We start from the raw sequence: 18,221 nt of genomic DNA on the forward strand, positions 1-18,221 counted from the left end.
CCCAGGGAAGGATGGAAAGGAGGCCTTTTCGAATTCGTTCTTCCGAACGAACAACACAAGAGAAGAAGAGCAGAGTCCAAAAAATGAAATTCTTCTGGAACTTCCAAGATGCTACGCTTAAATAAAATATTGGAATAAGCCCCATGAAGAATTGGCAAATCTTTCCCTTGGTCCCTGCAGATTCCTGGCCCTTCCCCAAGGCAACTATTTTTTGTAAAAAAATATATATATTGTCTTCCTGGAGAGCAGTTAAAAATACACAAAATAGGTGCCACGCTCAAGAGCAAAATTCCTGGATTCTGGCTTCTGCTTAATTTCCAAACATGCGAGAGTTTTCTAAGGACGTCCAAAACATTCTTAGAAAATCCAAAGTGGTTACGGTCCTGTGTTTTGGCACCAAGGAAGACAAAGAGCAAGGCTGATCAGAAAGGACCCCTGGACAAAAGGGATGTATTGAAGGGCAGATGTTTTCTGAGAGCACCTGGTCTAGCTTGGCAAAGGCCAAAGGAAACTGTTGATCTCCAACTGTGGTTGACGCCCGATGTAGATGATGGGGACTTCCATTTGCTCTTCTCAAAAGAGCTTAAAAGAGAATTTTAAAAAATGGGTTATGTCTTCCTGATGGCAAGAAAGATTCAGGAAATGTCCTTTTCCAACAACATTTCTATTTATTTATTCCTGCTTATTAAATTTCAATTTAATCCTTGACCACTGTGGCCAGTTTATTTATGTATTCGTTCATTCGTTCGTTCATTCATCGTATTTATGCCCACCTCACAAGACCTGGTTTCCACGTGGCATATATTATGATGCGATTTCTCGCCTATCCTAAAACCCAAGAAGCCCTTTTGCCAGATGACAAAACTAGCATGGTAGCTAATGAGTTGGCCGATAATCCAGCACTTGTTGCTAGCTGCCATTTCTAATATATTTTCTTTTAAAAATCATGGTTCAAAAAACGATTAGAATGATAAGCCCTGGTTTGTGTTTCCTTTCTTTCGGACAAGACTTCCGTAAAGCCAGAGGTGAGATTCAAAAATTTTAGCCAAGGGGTTCTCTGCCTGGTTGCTAGGTGGGCGTGGCCATGGTGGGCGTGGCCTAGTCAGCCTCCTACATCATGGTGGGGGGGGTGTTTTTGCCCTCCCCAGGCTCCAGAGGCTTTCCTCGAGCCTCTGGGAGGGCAAAAACGGTCTCCCAGGCCCCAGAAGCTCTCTGGAGGCCTGAAACAGGCCCGTTTCCGGCCTTCCCAAACTTCCAGTAGGCCCATTTTTCACCCCTCCTGAGCCTCCATATGCGCCCTGCACGTACCTGCATCCAAAACGGGCCACGTGGAGACTCCTGGGAGGGGAGGGGCGGGGTGGGCAGGGCCAGCCAGGAGTGCGATTTGGGGGTTCTCTGAACTGCACAGAATCTTAGCTAGAGGTTCTCCCGAACCCCTGCGAACCACCAGCAGCCCACTCCTGCATAAAGCCCCCTCTCTCTGTTTCACAGACTGAAGGGAGAATGTATCATTTCTTCTGCATTAGAACGGTGACTTTGAAGAGTGTTTGAAGGTGGGTAGTAAGAGTGTAGGTGTTTTTGAACTTCGGTGTTGGAAAAGACCGCTGAATATTTGTATATGGTCATTTGTGTCTCAAGTCTGGGTAGATTTGGATTGATTGTTCAGTGATGTTGGACAAGACCGTTGAGAAGATAGCCAAGAGAACAAGACTGATGGATTTCAAACAAATCAACCCATTGAACAATCAAATCAATGCGACTTGATTTGACACAAACGGTCATACTCAAATGATCCTACTTGAGACACATATGAAGACTCGGCTTTCTGCAGAAGGTGGTAATGCCAGATAAGACAGAAGAAAGAGAAGAGGACAACCATCAGCCAGGTGGAGGGTCTCAGTAACAGTGGTGATAAGTTGGGGAATTTGAAAGAACTTGAAAGGTTTAGGGATAGATTGTTCTGCAGAAAATCTACCTTGATGGTGTCTAGAAGTCAAAAACAACTTGATGGTATAGAAACAGCAACCTAGGATCCTTTGGGTCCCATTCCTGGCCCAGAAATGTCGATGGAGATTCTCCGTCATCCAGGTCATGGTTGTCCCATAGATGCTTTTTTTCAAGAGGCTACTGGATCTTCTGGTTTTTTCTTTGAAGACGTTTCACTTCTCATCCAAGAAGCTTCTTCAGTTCTGAACTTCAGAAGCTTCATGGATGAGAAGCAAAACATCTTTCAAGGGGGGGGGACCCAAGAAAGTCCTGTTGTCTTTTGGGGAAAAAAAGCATCTTTGAGACTGACACAGAAATGTTCAGATTTCTCAACTTTACGTCTGAGGAAAATAGTTTTATAATGCTGTATCTTTCACAGATCCACAGCTCAGACTCCAGATTTTCTTGTCATTTTAATTGATGTGGGGGGGGAAATCAGAATCTTTCACTGGCTGGTTCTGTGTGGGTGAGATAAGCCACCACCACCACCACACACATAAACACACAAGACACACAAGATCAAGAATGCTATTTTCTTGGATGGAAGTAGCTGCCCCGGGGCCACAGAAATATCTGTATCAACATGGCTTGTAGAATAGTTAATTACAATTAGCCTGGAGAAAAGATCTTGAACAGATAACACGATGGACACCTTCAAACCCTGGAGAAAAGCCCTTGGTAAAAAATTAAAAAAAAAATCAAGGCTAATTCTGGAGATGGAAGAGTTGATGTAAGCCACCAGGTAGTTCTGCTGTTAGGGGCCTTCTCCTCATCCAACCATGGTGTAATTCATTCTCCCCATGAACACGTCGATGTTACTTTCTGGTTCCACTTTTGTCCTATTTGTAGAGAGATGGAGTCTTCCTCTCCTGTGGGCACAGCATGGGCCAAAGAGCAAGGCCGGGACAACCCAGCAAGAGCTTTCTTACAGCTGGAGTGCTTCCACCTTCATCGATCCAATCTCCAGCCCACCACGGTGGCATCAGACTCCCAAAAGTCCCAGGAGCTTCCCTTTGTTGTTCTCCACCGAAGCCCACCTGGCAAAAACCTATTTTCGCTCTCGGAGACAAAGGGAGACCCGTTTCCATCTGAAGGGCACGAAGAGATGTCCTTTTTCTCTGATCGTTGATGGTTGAAGGTCCTTAGGTTGCACTTGTCTCCAGAGCTTCGTTCCTTCTGGTCAAATATTTGGAGACCTTGGAGAACTTCAGCTTCAACCTCAACAATACCCGGGCAAACAATAAATACAAACTCAAGTGTTAAGTCCAGACACGAACAGAGAGGCAGGACGATCGTAGTGAAGGAAAAGAACTGTTTAATTCAGGCAACAGGAACAACAACAAAAATAACTATGAACTGAGAGCTGCCCGAGGCTGCAGCTACTTTTACCAGGAGCTGTCCAGCCTGTCAGCCTGACGCTTGTTCATTTTCCCGCCGGGGAAAGTGAACCAATGAGTGAAGGCTGGAAACTAGGTTTTATTGCTGGGTCGCTTCTGCCTAACCAGTTTCTTTAGTCGGCTCCATAGATTTTCAATTAAGGGTTAAGGTCTGGACTATTCCCTGGCCATTCCAGCAGTGGAATAGGATTATCTTGAAACTCCAAAAAAAAAAGGGGGGGTGTTATTAGCCATCAAACCTCAAAAATACAGTTTTCCCAAAAGGTTTCCACAATTTTGGCCACTACTGTACAGCTGGATTAAATCTGTTTGACTTTGACTGGCTGGTTGGCTGCCTAACTATCCTGTTTCCCCGAAAATAAGACATTATCCCCTGATAATAAGCCCAATTGGGCTTTTGAGTGCATGGCAATAAGGCCAAGTGCTTATTTCAGGGTTCAAAAAAATATAAGACAGGGTCTTATTTTCGGGGAAACACGGTATGAATCAATGACAAAGAAGTTTTAGGAAGTTTGGAAGTCACAAAGTACATTTTTTCTCATTGGTTTTAAAAGTGTAACGACTTTACTTAGATTCATTCATAGATTTCATTGGTCCTGATTTCCTAACTGGATAGTATTCCTGTTTTCTAATCATTCCCTTGCTGAAGATTTTTAAATCTTTTCCTGTTCCGAGCATTGACGGAACAAACAGATAAAGAAAAGGTTGACTTTCTTTCTTTCTTTTTTCTTTTCTTCTTCTTCCTTTCTTTCCTTTTCTTTTTTCTTTTTTTCTCTCCCTCCCTCTTTTCCTTCCTTCCTTCCTTCCTTTTTTCCTTTTCTTTCTTTCTTTCCCTCCCTTCCTTCCTTCCTTTTCTTTTTCTCTCTTCCTTCCTTGCCTTTTCTTCCTTTCTCTCTTCCTTCCTTTTTTCTTTTCCTTTCTTTCTCTCCTTCCCCCCCTCCTCATAAAAGACAAATGTAGAACTGAGTCACCCTTCCAAAAACAAAACAAAACAAAAACAACTTTCTTTTTGAATGCACTACACACACTTGTAACATTCTTCTCTAGCCCGGGCTCGTAAAGATATGTATATATTATTTATCTTTTGAAGTTGTCATCGGCCAACCGGCTCCCCTCTGGGCAGCAAGATTCTCTTGCTACTTAAGGGAGAATTACGTGATTAAATTGAGACTTGAAAAGTCTCGCCCAGGCTTCCTTCTGAAGGCCGTAATGAAGTGGGCCCACGTCCTCCTTCGGCATCAACTTTAGCCGTAGTTTGTTTTCACTCTGGTTAATCACCCACCAAGGCTTCCATGCGGACCACCAGTTCCCAATAAGCAATAAAAGGCAGATCGGGGAAGTATTGTCCTTTCTCTACAGAGCTTTAGTGGCGAACAGATGAATGCGAACTGTTCAAAGTCAAACCAGTCAAGGAGAGGGAAAAGGGGGCCGCAGAACAGGGCGAGGCAGAGGGACGGAGGGCAGGATCCTGAAAAGTAAATTAATGTCTTCGGACATAATTGATGGCAGGGCCAACAAAAAGGCCGGAGCTCATGCTGTCCCTTGAAATTAAAATATTGGCTATTGCAGGTCTTGGGAGACAATTGAGGCGATACCGAACAAGGCTGCGAATTCCTGAACAAGCTTTGCTTAAAGAGGCTGTTGTTTTGAGGGGGGTGGGGAAGGGCCAAGGAGGGGGTCTCCCAACCTCCCTACCCAACTTGTGAAAGAACAAGCTCGGAAACCACCATCCATGTCCTAGACTTGTTGGTGTCTCGGTTAGTCCTCGACTTACGATCACAATTGAGCCCCACATTTCTTGTGGCTGAAAGATTTGTTAAGTGAGTTTTGCACCATTTTACGGCCTTTGTCACCGTTGTTAAGTGAATCACTGCAGTGGATAATTGAGTAACATGGTGGTTAAGGTTACCCTACTCGCTTAGGGTGTCCAGCCCAAGCGGGAGACCGTAAGGCCATTTCTGACTAGTGTTGTCTTCAAGACAGGGCTGAGCATACCATCATTGTCTGGTTAATTTTTAAGAACAGTCTGGACAACCATTTCTCTGAAATGGTGGAGACTTCCTGCCTGAGCAGGGGGTTAGTCTAGAAGACCTCCAAGGTCCCTTCCAACTCTGATATTCTGTTGATGGCAAGCAAGCCATTCAGAAAAGATGGAAGGATGGGGAGCAGTCAGCAAAAGGATACTCTACGTACCTGCAAGGACTTCAATATTCCACAACCTTGGCCACGTGAAAATGTATGGACTTCAACTCCCAGAATTCCCCAGCCAGAAATTGGCTTTGACCCATTTCAAGTTTAAACAACTGAGTCCCTGCAGGCCAACTGGCTGAGGAAACCCTTGTGAAAGAATTTATCTACGCTTTTTTGACCGCCACGAGTTAGGAGTTGGTTGGTTTTAATTCCCATTTCTCTCAGCCGTCTGGAATAGGGCCAGCTCTCCTACAGCCCTGTTTATGGCCAAAACCGGCCAGTTGATCTTCCTTTTTTTTTTTTTTTTTTTTAATCTTTGCAGAAAACCCTCTGGATGATTGCGAAGGCCAGCTCCTCACTCTGCTTCGTGCCAACGCGAAGGAGTTCCGTGCGTGCAAAAGTTTTCCTTTTATCTTAGAACTTTCAGAATAAATTTATTCTCACTTTGAACGTACGCTAAACGGCGTGTGCTAACATGAAATTTCGTTGCATCCAGTTCTCCACCTCTAATATACACTGCATAAACATGACAGAATAAATAAATAAATACCAAATTACTGTGCTTTTAGCCACATATACGAGATGGAGAAACAACACTGTCCCGTTCAAATGTATCCTTGCATTCTGCACAGCTTTCCATTCAGTTTTGGATCTTGCCAGACCTTGGTCCTCTGTTTGGCCCAACTTGAGTGCCAAAACTTGGGGGTGCAACTCGTTCGCGAAAAGCTCTCCCGATTCTCAAGATTCCGAGGAGATTCCTGACTCTGCTTTCTAGCTCTCTTTCCTCCCCCACCAGATTCTCCTCCCCCACAGATTTTTCCTCCTTCTTCTTCTTTTTCTTTTTGTTCTCACGAAAACATCAATTCCCTTGAAGACGTCCTTAATCCCACGTTTGCCAGCAACAATTGCCAGCTCGAACAGATTAAGTGGGATGATGTGGCTGTCTTGTTTAATTCAACCCTATTCAGGTAACTGCCGTCGCTCAGACTTTGTAGTGCCGGGTTCAAAACTTTCAGAGGGAGACCTTCTGATATCGGGCTTTCCTGGGGTGCACAGCCCCTTTCCCACTTTGAATTAGGCCAGACAAACCATCACTGAAGTCTTTGAGCTTGACCTGCAGGCTTTGGGGTTCTCTTCTTTTTTCTTTCTCTTTCCTTTTTTCTTTCTCTTTTTCTTTCCTTTCTTTTCCCTTTTTCTTTCTTTTTTCTTTTCTCTTTCCTGTCCTTTTTTCCTTTCCTTTCCTTTGCTTTTCCTTTCCTTTCCTTTTTCTGTCTTATTCCTCCTTTTTTCTTTTCCTTTTTCCTGTTCTTTTCTCTTTTCTTTTGTTCTCTTTCCTGTCCTTTTTTTCTTTCCTTTCCTTTGCTTTTCCTTTCCTTTCCTTTTTTTTCCTCTTCCTCCTTTCTTTTCTTTTTTTGCTTTTCCTTTTCTTTTCCTTTCCTTTCCTCCTTTTTTTCCTTTCCTTTTCCTTTTTTCTTTCTTATTCCTCCTCCTCCACCACCTTTTCTTCTCTTTTCTTCTTTTTCTTTTCTTTTCTTTCCATTTTCCTTTCCTTTCATCTTTTCTTTTCCTCTCCTTTTCTCTTTTTCCTTTCCTTTCCTTTCCTTTCTTATTCCTCCTCCTCCTCCTCTTCCTTTTTTTAAATTTCCCTTTCAAAAAGGATTTTTTAAAAAACTTCACCTTGGGTAATACCAACTCACCAAAAATCAAAGGCGAAACAAAATGAAAGGAATGATGAAGTTGAGATACAGAAATTACTGGAGATGGTGGGTTCTGGGTTTTATATATATCCCACACAACCAAAACAATTTTCATAGTGAAGAACCTGTGAAAAAAAAAAATCCAGGCCTGTAATATCTCCATGGCAACCAAAGATTAAGTTCATAGGGGCTGGTGGGAGGGCGGGAGATGGTGGGGGTTTAGGATAAATGCCAAAATCATCCATGATTTTATTTGGAGGGAGGACTTGATGGAAATAGATGGGGCGAGAGATGTTTGCGGGTGAATCTGTCAAATGTTTTGCAGCTCCAGGAAAGCAGCAGATGCTTTACAAAGCATTGGTGGTCACTTCTTCAGTTTACAATTTGGCCAATTTGGGGGGGGGAGAGATTTCAAGCTTAGAAATGCTGTTCGGGGCAAACAGGTAGATGGCGCACCAAAAAAACTCAACCAACCAACCTGTTGTAACTCAACACAACTACCTCTAAGATGTACTCCAGTCAAGTCCTCAACCGCCACTTGATGTTGACCCAACTTGCGTCCTTCAGAAAATTCGCCGGCGCAATTTGTTTGGTTAAACCCTTCGGTTTTCCGTGGGGTGATAAAAGTTGTTTGTGTTTCATTCGGCCACAACCACCTTCGACTCCTTCCCTCTTTCTTGTTCTTAATTGCCCTGGCCCCCTTCCATAATGACCAACACGGCAAAAAAAAAAAAATGAATGAAAAAAAAATCTAAATAACTGTTGAAGGCGACTCTGCCAAAGACTCTCCGACGACGACGTGTCCCACTCTTGTGCCTTTTCTGTGTCTTGAAAAGAAAGGGAACAAAGACTCGGTCCTGCCCATTCAAAAACCCGGCCGGAGTGACAAACAACAGACGCAAAAAAACTGCTCCTTCATCCGTGTCCGAGGTTGGGATGAAAGGACCTTGGTTTTTTTTTCTGAAGAAACAGGACATCACAAAAGAGACAGGAGGGTTGACAAAACTCTTCTTTTTCATGCCTTTCAGGGAAGAGGAAAAGAGAGGCCGCGGCGGAGAAGCTGTGCAAAAAAAAAAAAGATGACCGTGGCAGTGGGTTGGCGGTTGGGTTAATATTATAACATTATTATTATTATTCCAGAAATTCTGATGGTTCCTGCCCGTGCGTCATGGCGACGAGATGGGGCAGTTGAATCAAGAAGTGGCTGGTCTGAATCCCATCATCCCCATCCGGTCAGAAGGTTAGAAGGGACCTTGGAGGTCTTCTAGTCCAACCAGCTGCTCAAATAGGAGACCCTGTATCATTCCAACCCAATCTCTTCTTAAAACTCCCAAGTGATGGAGCACCCATAACTTCTGGAGGCCAGTTGTTCCACTGGCTAATTAGGAAATTTCTCCTTAGTTCTAGGTTGCTTCTCTCCTTGATTAGTTTCCACCCATTGCTTATTGTCCTGCCTTCAGGTGCTTCGGAGAATAGCTTGACTCCCTCTTCTTTGGGGCAGCCCTTGAGATATCAGAAGACTGCTATCTTGTCACCCCTAATTCATGTCACCCCTTTTCATTAGATTAGACCAGGGGTGGAATTGAAAAATTTTAGCAACTGATTCTCTGCCCGGTTGCTGGGTGAGTGTGGCCATGGGAGCGTGGCCTAATTGGCTTCCTGCACTATGGCGGGAAGGCGTTTTCACCCTCCCTAGGCTCCGGAGGCCTTCTGGAGGCCAGAAATAGGCCCGTTTCAAGACTTCCAGTACTTTTGGTAGGCCTATTTTTCGTCGTCCCAGGGCCTCCGCACGGGCCCTGCACTTACCTGGTATCCAAAATGGGCCGCATGGAGACTTCTGGAAGGGGCGGGGCAGCCAGTCTTTGCAACTACCATTAATTAAAATTAACATCTGGTTCTCCCAAACTAGTCTGAACCAGCTGAATCCCACCCCTGGATTAGACCCAATTCATGCAACTGTACTTTGTTATGTTCTAGCTTTCAGATCCCTAATCATCTTTAGTTGCTCTTCTCTGCACTTTTTCCAAAGTCTCAACATCTTTTTTGTAATGTGTTTTGTAATTTACTGAGGTCTTTGCACTCTTGTGTTCGAGACCTCAATAGAGAAAGGAAAAAGGCAAGCAAGCCATAGACCTAATTTTTTTTTTCCCCTTTCCATGCATGGATGGCCAATCTATTCTACCAGAGATAAAACTCAGCCAAGTCCCATAACGGATCGGCAACCAGAGAATCAATATTTCAGCAACTTCAGGAGATCGCAGGGGTCCGGGGAGACCTGACCAAGAGTAAGCAAATTGATTTTTCTTTCGAGGGGAAATTGCTTGGCAAAAAAATAAGGAGAAGAAAAAGCATCTCTTCCGCCCATTTGAAGCAAGGGACTCTTGGAGTTGTGTCATCCTGGGAGTCCCAACAGCTGTTTGGAGGAAAACAACAAAAATTAGGATGACATCGGAAAGATTCAGAAGTTTATTGTGGCATAAGGGTTTTGGGAGCCCCAGAATTTACTCAATCCGAGTCTCAGCCATGAACACTCTCTTTTCCCAATATGTTCCCCTCTTGGCAGTGACAAGAAGGAACTCGACGCAAGTCAAATTGTGCAAAGGATCAGGACCGTAGGTTAAGCTGAAATTCAACGATGCCTTGTTCGAACCTATACACAAGAAATCTAATCAGATAGATAAAGGTCAATGGAATTCAGGAGGGTTGGATTGGGACTGTTGATTGCAACGTAACGATTCTGTGCTAATGACATGCTTAACTCCGCCTCCACCTCTACCTGCTCTTCTATAAATGGCCAAAAGATGCACACTGTTCAATCGAGGCATACTGAAGAAAATGCAAATATGGAAAAGCCAGGTGGCTGGTCTGTCCATCTTTGTAGCTTTCTCCTCCTTATTTAATGTTTGCACCGGCCTTTTTGGGGGATCCACCAAAGATGGATGAATGATTTTATTTCATTCGCATTTCCACCAAGATAAATTCATTAGAAATATGTGTATTATTCCGTGTGTGTGTGTGTCCTCATGTTCATTTTTTGTAATATAGGCTCGGGGAGGGCGAAAAACGGGCCTACCGGAAGTTTGGGAAGGCTGGAAACAGGCCCGTTTCCAGCCTCTAGAGGGCCTCCAGAGCCTGGGGAGGTTGTTTTCGCCCTCCAGGAGACTCAAGGAAAGACTCCAGAGCCCAGGGAGGGCAAAAATGCCCCCCCTCCGCCGCTGTAGTGCATGAGGCCAACTAGGCCACACCCACCATGGCCACGCGCACCCAGCAACCGGGCAGAGCACCCCTTGCTAAAATTTTTGAATCCCACCCCTGGATTTATACCCCACCTTTTTTTCCAAGGTGTTCAGAACCACGTATTAAATATTCCCTCCTCTCTTTTCTTTCCCCCCACAACAATTTTGTGAAGTAGGGAGGGCTGAGAGGCAGGCTAAGACCCTCAGCGAGCTTCCTTGCTTAAGGTGAGATTTGAACCCAAATCTTCCGGCTCCAAGTCCGTTTTTCTATCCACTACTACACTTTGCTGTCAAAATTGCAATATCGGCTCTACAATTCATTGCAATTGATCCCGTTTGTATTGTTCAAACTGATCCATTTTTTTTTTTTAAAGAATTGGTTTGATTCCATTGAGGTGTCTGAATCATCTTACAGCCTCGATTCAATCAAAGTTTTTGGAATCCAGGGTGGAAAAAAAAACTTTTGGTGGGCCTGAAGAAGAAGAAAGCAGCCATCCTACTTTGTTCCTTCAAGGCTCTTGGTCGCTTGCTTTGATTTGGAAGTTCAATGCTATCATGTCAAATTAAATCACCCAACGTATCTCATTATTTTCGCCTTCATCTTGGATGTGGGTTGCGTTATTAGTGGAAAGCAAACGGGTCACGTTAACTCATCGGTTGCACCCGCTGGTAATTTCAAGCAGCATGCTCACGTTCTGTCACCTGCCTCGTGTTTGCTCGGAAAGCATCATTTGATCGGGGACAGGTGCAGTCCGAAATTTGGGAGGGAACAGCGGTGGTATTCAGCCGTCCTATCTGGTTCGGGTAGCGATGGCTGCAGGAGGCTCCCCCCACCTGCTCCGGACATCATGTCCCGTTTTGGACGCTCTGTGCATACACGGAAGGCCTTGCGCATGCGTGGAGGTGAGCATGAGCTCACATTTGCAAACCGTAAGTGTATACCACCCTGGGAGGAAAGGGAAAAAGAGGAACATGGGACTCCGATATTCCTCGGGAGCAGCCGAGTGCACGTTTTAAGGGCTGATCCACGAGCAGCTCTTCACGCACGCCAATTCTGTTTGTATAAATTCTTTATCCTTTAATATGGATTGATTCAACGTCCATCTCGATTTTTTTCTTTTGTTCTTTCTACTTAACTTTTACTGAATTACTAGAATAGAATAGATCCGGGTTGGCGAACCTATGGCACGCGTGCACTCGGTAAGTAAAAGGTTCGCCATCACTGGAATAGATTATTCTATTCCAGGGTGGATTATGGTGCGTCCATATATTCAATTCTATTTCTATCTCTTGTACATCTCTTGTACATTTGCTCTTAATTCCGGCGACATCCATATCACATCTATTCTTGACCATGATTGATGTCTATTTGAATAAAATGTATATTGATTTTTCTTTGGGTTTATATCTCCCCATGTATCTCGAATACATACTTCTGTTGCCATTTTAAAGAAACAAGATGCTTTCGATAGCAATATACGCACCAAATCATAAAACAAGAAGAATTTTACGAAAAACTTTTCGTAAGAAAATGATAGAAATGGACTACGAAAACATTTGTGCGGCAGGAGATTTTAATGCAATTGTAGACGCAAAACTTGATTATAGAAGTGGTAAAATAGGCAAAAAGGACAAGAAAAATTCTCCCACGCCCGGGAATTCTGATGTGGTTGGAAACTTAACAAAACGGTTGGTTACAAACCAAGGCCAGAGAAAGGTCAGCCGATGCCCCCGATGGCTTCTGCACTTTTCCATTCCTCTTTCCTCCGGTGCTCTGAAACAGGCGCCAACAAAAAAAACAAAAAAAAAAAGTCAATTGTCCATTTGAATCAAATCCCCACCTGAATTTACGGCATGGCACGCAGAGGCCTCGACAAGCTCCGAGCCCTTCCAAATGGGCTCGTGCAGATGTCTGCATTTGTCTCCGTGCCCCAGCCGGGGGGGGTGGGTGGGTGAGGTGGGGGGGGTAGGGTGAGAGAACCCAACCACGAAACGGTGAACGAGAAGGACAGGGATGCTCAGGCAACACTTGAACTCAGCCGTAACGAGCACTGGGTGTTTTTTTTTCCTTCTTTCCTTGTGGCACGAAGAAACGTAGCAGAAGAAATTTCACAGAGAGTCACCCCACAGGTGAATTTCAGAAATGAAATTCAATGGTGAGAAAAGGAAGGTTCTAAGTTTAGGCAAGAAAAACAAAATGCACAGGTACAGTATAGGTGGTACCTCGCTCAATAGTAGTAACTGTGAGAGGGAACTTGGAGTCCTAGTGGACAACCATTTAGATATGAGCCAACCATGTGCAGCAGCTGCCAAAAAAGCCAACACAGTTCTAGGCTGCATCAACAGAGGGATAGAATCAAGATCATGTAAAGGGTTATCCCACTTTATAAGGCCTAGGTAAGGCCACACTTGGAATATTGCATTCAGTTTTGGTCGCCACGATGTAAAAAAGATGTTGAGAAAGAGTGCTGAAACATATGAAGAACGGTTGCAGGAACGGGATATGCCTAGTTTAATCAATTAATTAATTGTCAATTAATCAGTGGAACAACTTGCCTCCAGAAGTTGTAAATGCTCCAACACTGGAAGTTTTTAAGATTAATTGTCCTAACTGTCAGGAAATTTCTCCTTAGTTCTAAGTTGCTTCTCTCCTTGATGAGTTTCCACCCATTGCTTCTTGTCCTGCCTTCAGGTGTTTTGGAGAATAGCTTGACTCCCTCTTCTTTGGGGCAGCCCCTAAAATATCGGAACACTGCTATCATGTCTCCCCTAGTCCTTCTTTTCATTAAACTAGACATATTCATATCCATCTGAGAAAATGAGACTATACTTCATATTCTTGATAGCCTGTTTCCCCAAAAGCAATCTTGTGAGGATGCTTGGTGTTACAATTGGCTCTCTCATTTAATCTCTTCCTCAATCAAGTCTTCAAGGAAATGTTGCATGAATTATTGGCAAGGTCGTGGATCTGGGTCCCCATCCTTTTATGTCCTGTACTATCTTTCTTGACACTTTCCAAAGAAAAGCACACATCCTTGACCTTAGTAACGTATTATTATATTTATTATTATGCAGTTCGGCAGTTCGATTCTGACCAGCTCAAGGTTGACTCAGCTTTCCATCCTTCCGAGGTTGGTAAAATGAGGACCCAGATTGTTGGGGGGCAAGAGGCTGGCTCTGTAAACTGCTTAGAGGGGGCTGGAAAACACTGTGAAGAGGTATATAAGTCTAAGTGATAGGAAGGAAGGAAGGAAGGAAGGAAGGAAGGAAGGAAGGAAGGAAGGAAGGAAGGAAGGAAGGAAGGAAGGAAGGAAGGATCGTGGTGGCACAGTGGTTAGAATGCAGTATTGCAGGCTGACTCTGCCCACTGCCAGGAGTTTGATCCTGACTGTCTCAAGGCTGACTCAGCCTTCTATCTTTCCGAGATGGGTAAAATGAGGACCCAGATTGTTGGGGGCAATAGGCTGACTCTGTAAGCTGCTTAGAGAGGGCTGTAAAGCACTGTGAAGTGGCATATAAGTCTAAGGGCTATTGCTGTTGCTATTGAGTTATTTTCCTACAACTGAGGAGTGTAACTCAGCAGGAATTTTCAATCCAAAAGGTCCAGCTATATCAGCTATTATGCCCAGTTTATTCCTATTTTTGCCCTCGATCCATTGATAAAGGGAGAACAATGGTTGGACATTTAACATAACTATGCCGAAAGATCACGCTTTTATGGTGTTTCCTCGCTTTTTGTTATCCTCCCACTTCCCCCCCCTCCAAACAAATATTCAAAATTAAAACATGCATTTCTCTCTTCCCCCCCCTCCAAAAACATGTCTCGGGGAGGGAGTGTGCACGATTAAGCTTTCTTCTTAGCCAAAGCTGTCATGAGTTTATGGGTATTCATTAAAATCCCATCCTAATTGCTCCCTCATCAGCTATGAATTTTAAGAAGCTTAGTTACTAAGTGTTTAAAGTCCATTTATTGACAGAAAACAGAAAATTCGCTAATGACTGCCGAGTGATGTCAGCATTGTCGTGCTGGAACGCTTGTTTTACACAGCTGTACAAAGGAGGCTCGGCTCAAGATTTCACCCTTCCGGATGAAAGCCGTCCCCGTGGGAAGTCAGCGGGGCGCAGAAGGAGCCCAGACTGTTTTCACCGAGAGAAAAGCAGACGGAGACCGTTTCTGAAGCCTGAAAAGACTTTTTTTTTTAAAGGAAGCGAGTCGGGATTAGCCACGAGAGAGAGCAAACTCTACGGTAGAGTTGGTCACCCTTCTTCGGATACAAGCCTCGAGTTCTGGAGACCACGTTTCAAGAAGACGCGTGTCAACCAGGACAGGTCGAAGGAGACCAGGAAGAGGGTCAAGGGTCAAGCTCAACCTTGTGAGAAGTAAAAAAAAAAAAGTGGGGATGTTAAGGAAAAGGATTGGCTGGGAGCAGAGGTGGGTTTCAGCAGGTTCTGACCAGTTCCGGAGAACCGGTAGCGGAAATTTTGAGTAGTTCAGAGAACCCGTAGTAAAAATTCTGACTGGCCCCGCCCCAATCTATTCTCTGCCTCCCAAGTCCCAGCTGATCGGGAGGAAATGGGGATTTTGCAGTAACCTTCCCCTGGAGTGGGAATGGAGAATTTACGGTATCCTTCCCCTGGAGTGGGGTGGGAATGGGGATTTTGCAGTATCCTTCCCTGCCAAGCTCACCAAGACACGCCCACCGAGGCATGCCACACCCACTAAGCCACATCCACAGAACCGGTAGTAAAAAAATTTGAAACCCACCACTAGCTGGGCAGCATCCTTGTTTTCTCTTCAAGTATCTAAAGCAGTGATGGCGAACCTTTTCAGGACTCACGTGAAAATGTTGTGCGCGCGCTCATCGGAACTGCGCTCCAGAAGTTGTGAATCCTCCAACACTAGATGTTTTTAAGAAGAGGTTGGATAACCATTTGTCTGAAGTGGTGTAGGGTTTCCTGCCTAAGCAGGGGGTTGGACTAGAAGACCTCCAAGGTCCCTTCCAACTCTGTTATTCTGAATTGTAGTAAGGCCAGGAGGTTCAAATCGTGACAAGGCTGCATTACACAAGAATCCAAGTCTCACCACAGATTCCTTTGGGGACAATACTTTCTAAACTCTTTAGGTATTTAAAATGGGCATCCCTTACTCCACAGTGTGGACAAGAATAACACCAAAGTCTTTTCTTTCTAGACTTTTTTTTTTGAGAAGCTCTGAAACTTCTCTGGTTTGGACATTTTGACCTGACACCAGAACGTGGATCAAATTATCAGAATATACAAAATTGTAAAAGATTTTTAAATCTTCTTTCTTTCTGCTGCAGCGGAATAATGTGATTTCTTCGTAGAGATAATTTCTGTTTTTAAAACACAAGGAGTGCCCTCTGCTGGAAAGGGGGAAAAAAAACACCAAGTCCTTCAGGATTTTTATATATTGTGCCAGGAGACTTTCGAAGAAATCCGTCATTCTCACGAAGGCGGCCAGTTTAGAACTCCTCTGAGGACGAATAAATAAATTAGCTGTTGGTTTAAGCAAGCCCACCACCCTTGGATTTCTACAGGGTCCTGAAATCCAACAGGTAGAGATGCTCTGGGTGAGAGACAGACGGGCAGACAGAAGTTAATGGAGGAAGATTTGGCCCAATCATGTATTTCAGTTTTCTACAGACCAATAGGCAGAACATTTCATCATAGACCGGGCTTGTCCAACCTTGGCAACTTTCAAGATGGGTAGACTTCAACTCCCAGAATTCCCGAGCAAGCATGGGTGAATATCCCAACTAACCCTGGTCAAGGGAGCCCTTCTATTCTCATTTTTGAGCGCGCTAGCTGTAGTTCCACATCTCACAGCCAACCAACCACAAATTCCTTGTGTGGTGGAGATAACATGGGTCAAAGTACAGAATACAGGATAACAGAGTTGGAAGGGGCCTTGGAGGTCTTCTCGTCCAACCCTCTACTCAAGCAAGAGACCCTATTCCATTTTAGACAAATCGCTGTCCAATCTCTTCTTGAAAACCTCCAGTATTGGAGCACCCACAATTTCTCAAGGTAAACTGTTCCGTTGTGTTGTGGTCCACCAGCAGCCTGCGGAGCTGGCAGTGGAGTCCGATAGTGAGGAGGTTGGGGAGGACAATGGGCCAGTCCTGGAGTCAGGGGAAGGCCAAGACAAGGGCTCTGCATCGGAGGCAGAGATGGGGCCAGGGCCATCTGGGAGCAATGCGCGGACTCCAGAGCCTCCAGAGGCGGACAGCAGAGAGGCAGAGGAACAGGAGGAGCCTGTTCCTGGTGCACGCATGCAAAGAGCTGCCAGAAGGCAAGAGCAGCTAAAGCAAAAAGGACGACTTGGGAGTAAAGCCAGATGATTTGACTGCCCCCATAAGGTTTAAAAGAGCAGCAACAGCTCTTGGGCTCTTTGTAGGAAAGCAACATTGCTACATTTGTTCTTGTAGGCTCTCTTGTTTCTGAACTTCATGGGGCTTTGCCAAGAAAAGCCTTTGGCAGGGTGCCAAAGAAGACAAAGGTTTGTGATAAGGCTGAAGGACTTTTTCTGAAGGACTTGGTTTGGACTTAATTTGGACTAAGCTGAGAATGAAGTAATTCTCAGCTGTTCTAATAAAATATGTTTGTTTAGGACTGATTGTGTCTAGTAATAACTACCTGGGCCTAGGTCATAACGCATTGGTTGATTGTTCTCAATGTCAGGAAATTTCTCCTTGGTTTTCTCCTTGACGAGTTTCCATCCGTTGCTTCTTCTTGTGTCTTCAGGTGCTTTGGAAAATAGGTTGACCCCTTCTTCTTAGTGGCAGCCCCTCAAATACTGGAACACTGCTATCATGTCACCCCTCATTCTTCTTTTCACTAGACATACCCAATTCCTTTAACCGTTCTTAGTCTTCAGCCCACCCACCCACCCCGACCAAAAGTCTGATGCTTTTCTCCATAATGTCTTTTTCCAACCATAGTCTACCCAAGCAGAATCAAATCTCATCTAACCTGGGGTTTTTTTCCCCCCGTTGTCCCCTGTAAAAGGTGACGTAACCTGACCCGAACTCAGGCGCACGTATGGAAGGAGTCTTGTTATGGTAGTGGCTTTCTTGCAGCGAGATTTAGATCACTATGATTAGCTGGCAAAGGCCGAGTAATCTTCTTATGGGATCGCCCCACCTTCTGCCATTAATTTCCAGAAAGCATCCTGTTTCCACCTGCAAGACTTATTAAAGAGCTTTCTTCGTCTTGCAACCCTCCTTGACCGAGAACTTCACGGACACTAGCCTCAAGACTCCCGTTTACCCACACACCCCCTTCCCCAAGAAGCCAGAAAATGCGAAAAATTAGTTTTGAGAGTTCGTTGTTCCCAGGAAAAGCCAAGATTTGAGCTTAGAGATGGATAGAGATGGTATCAGCTCTATTGGGGAAAAAATTATAGGGGGGGGAAATGGAACTAAACTGAGCAATCCCAAAAGTGTCTTTCGTGGAAGATGTTTCACTTGGTTCTTCCAAGAAGCTTCTTCCATTCAGCTCCAGAACGGAAGAAGCTTCTCGGATGAGAAGTGAAACGTCTTCAAAAAAAAAAAAAAAAAACATCAAGGAAGTCCAGTTGCTTTTCTTTTCTTTCTTTTTTTTTAAAGCACCTTTGAGACAGACATGACCTGGATGGCTGAGAATCTCCATGGACATGAAACTCAGCAACGTTGATCTTGCTTGCTTTGCAAGAT

Source organism: Pantherophis guttatus, chromosome 12 (genome assembly GCF_059756535.1).
Source record: "Pantherophis guttatus breed Tessera chromosome 12, ASM5975653v1, whole genome shotgun sequence".
Lineage (NCBI taxonomy): Eukaryota > Metazoa > Chordata > Lepidosauria > Squamata > Colubridae > Pantherophis > Pantherophis guttatus.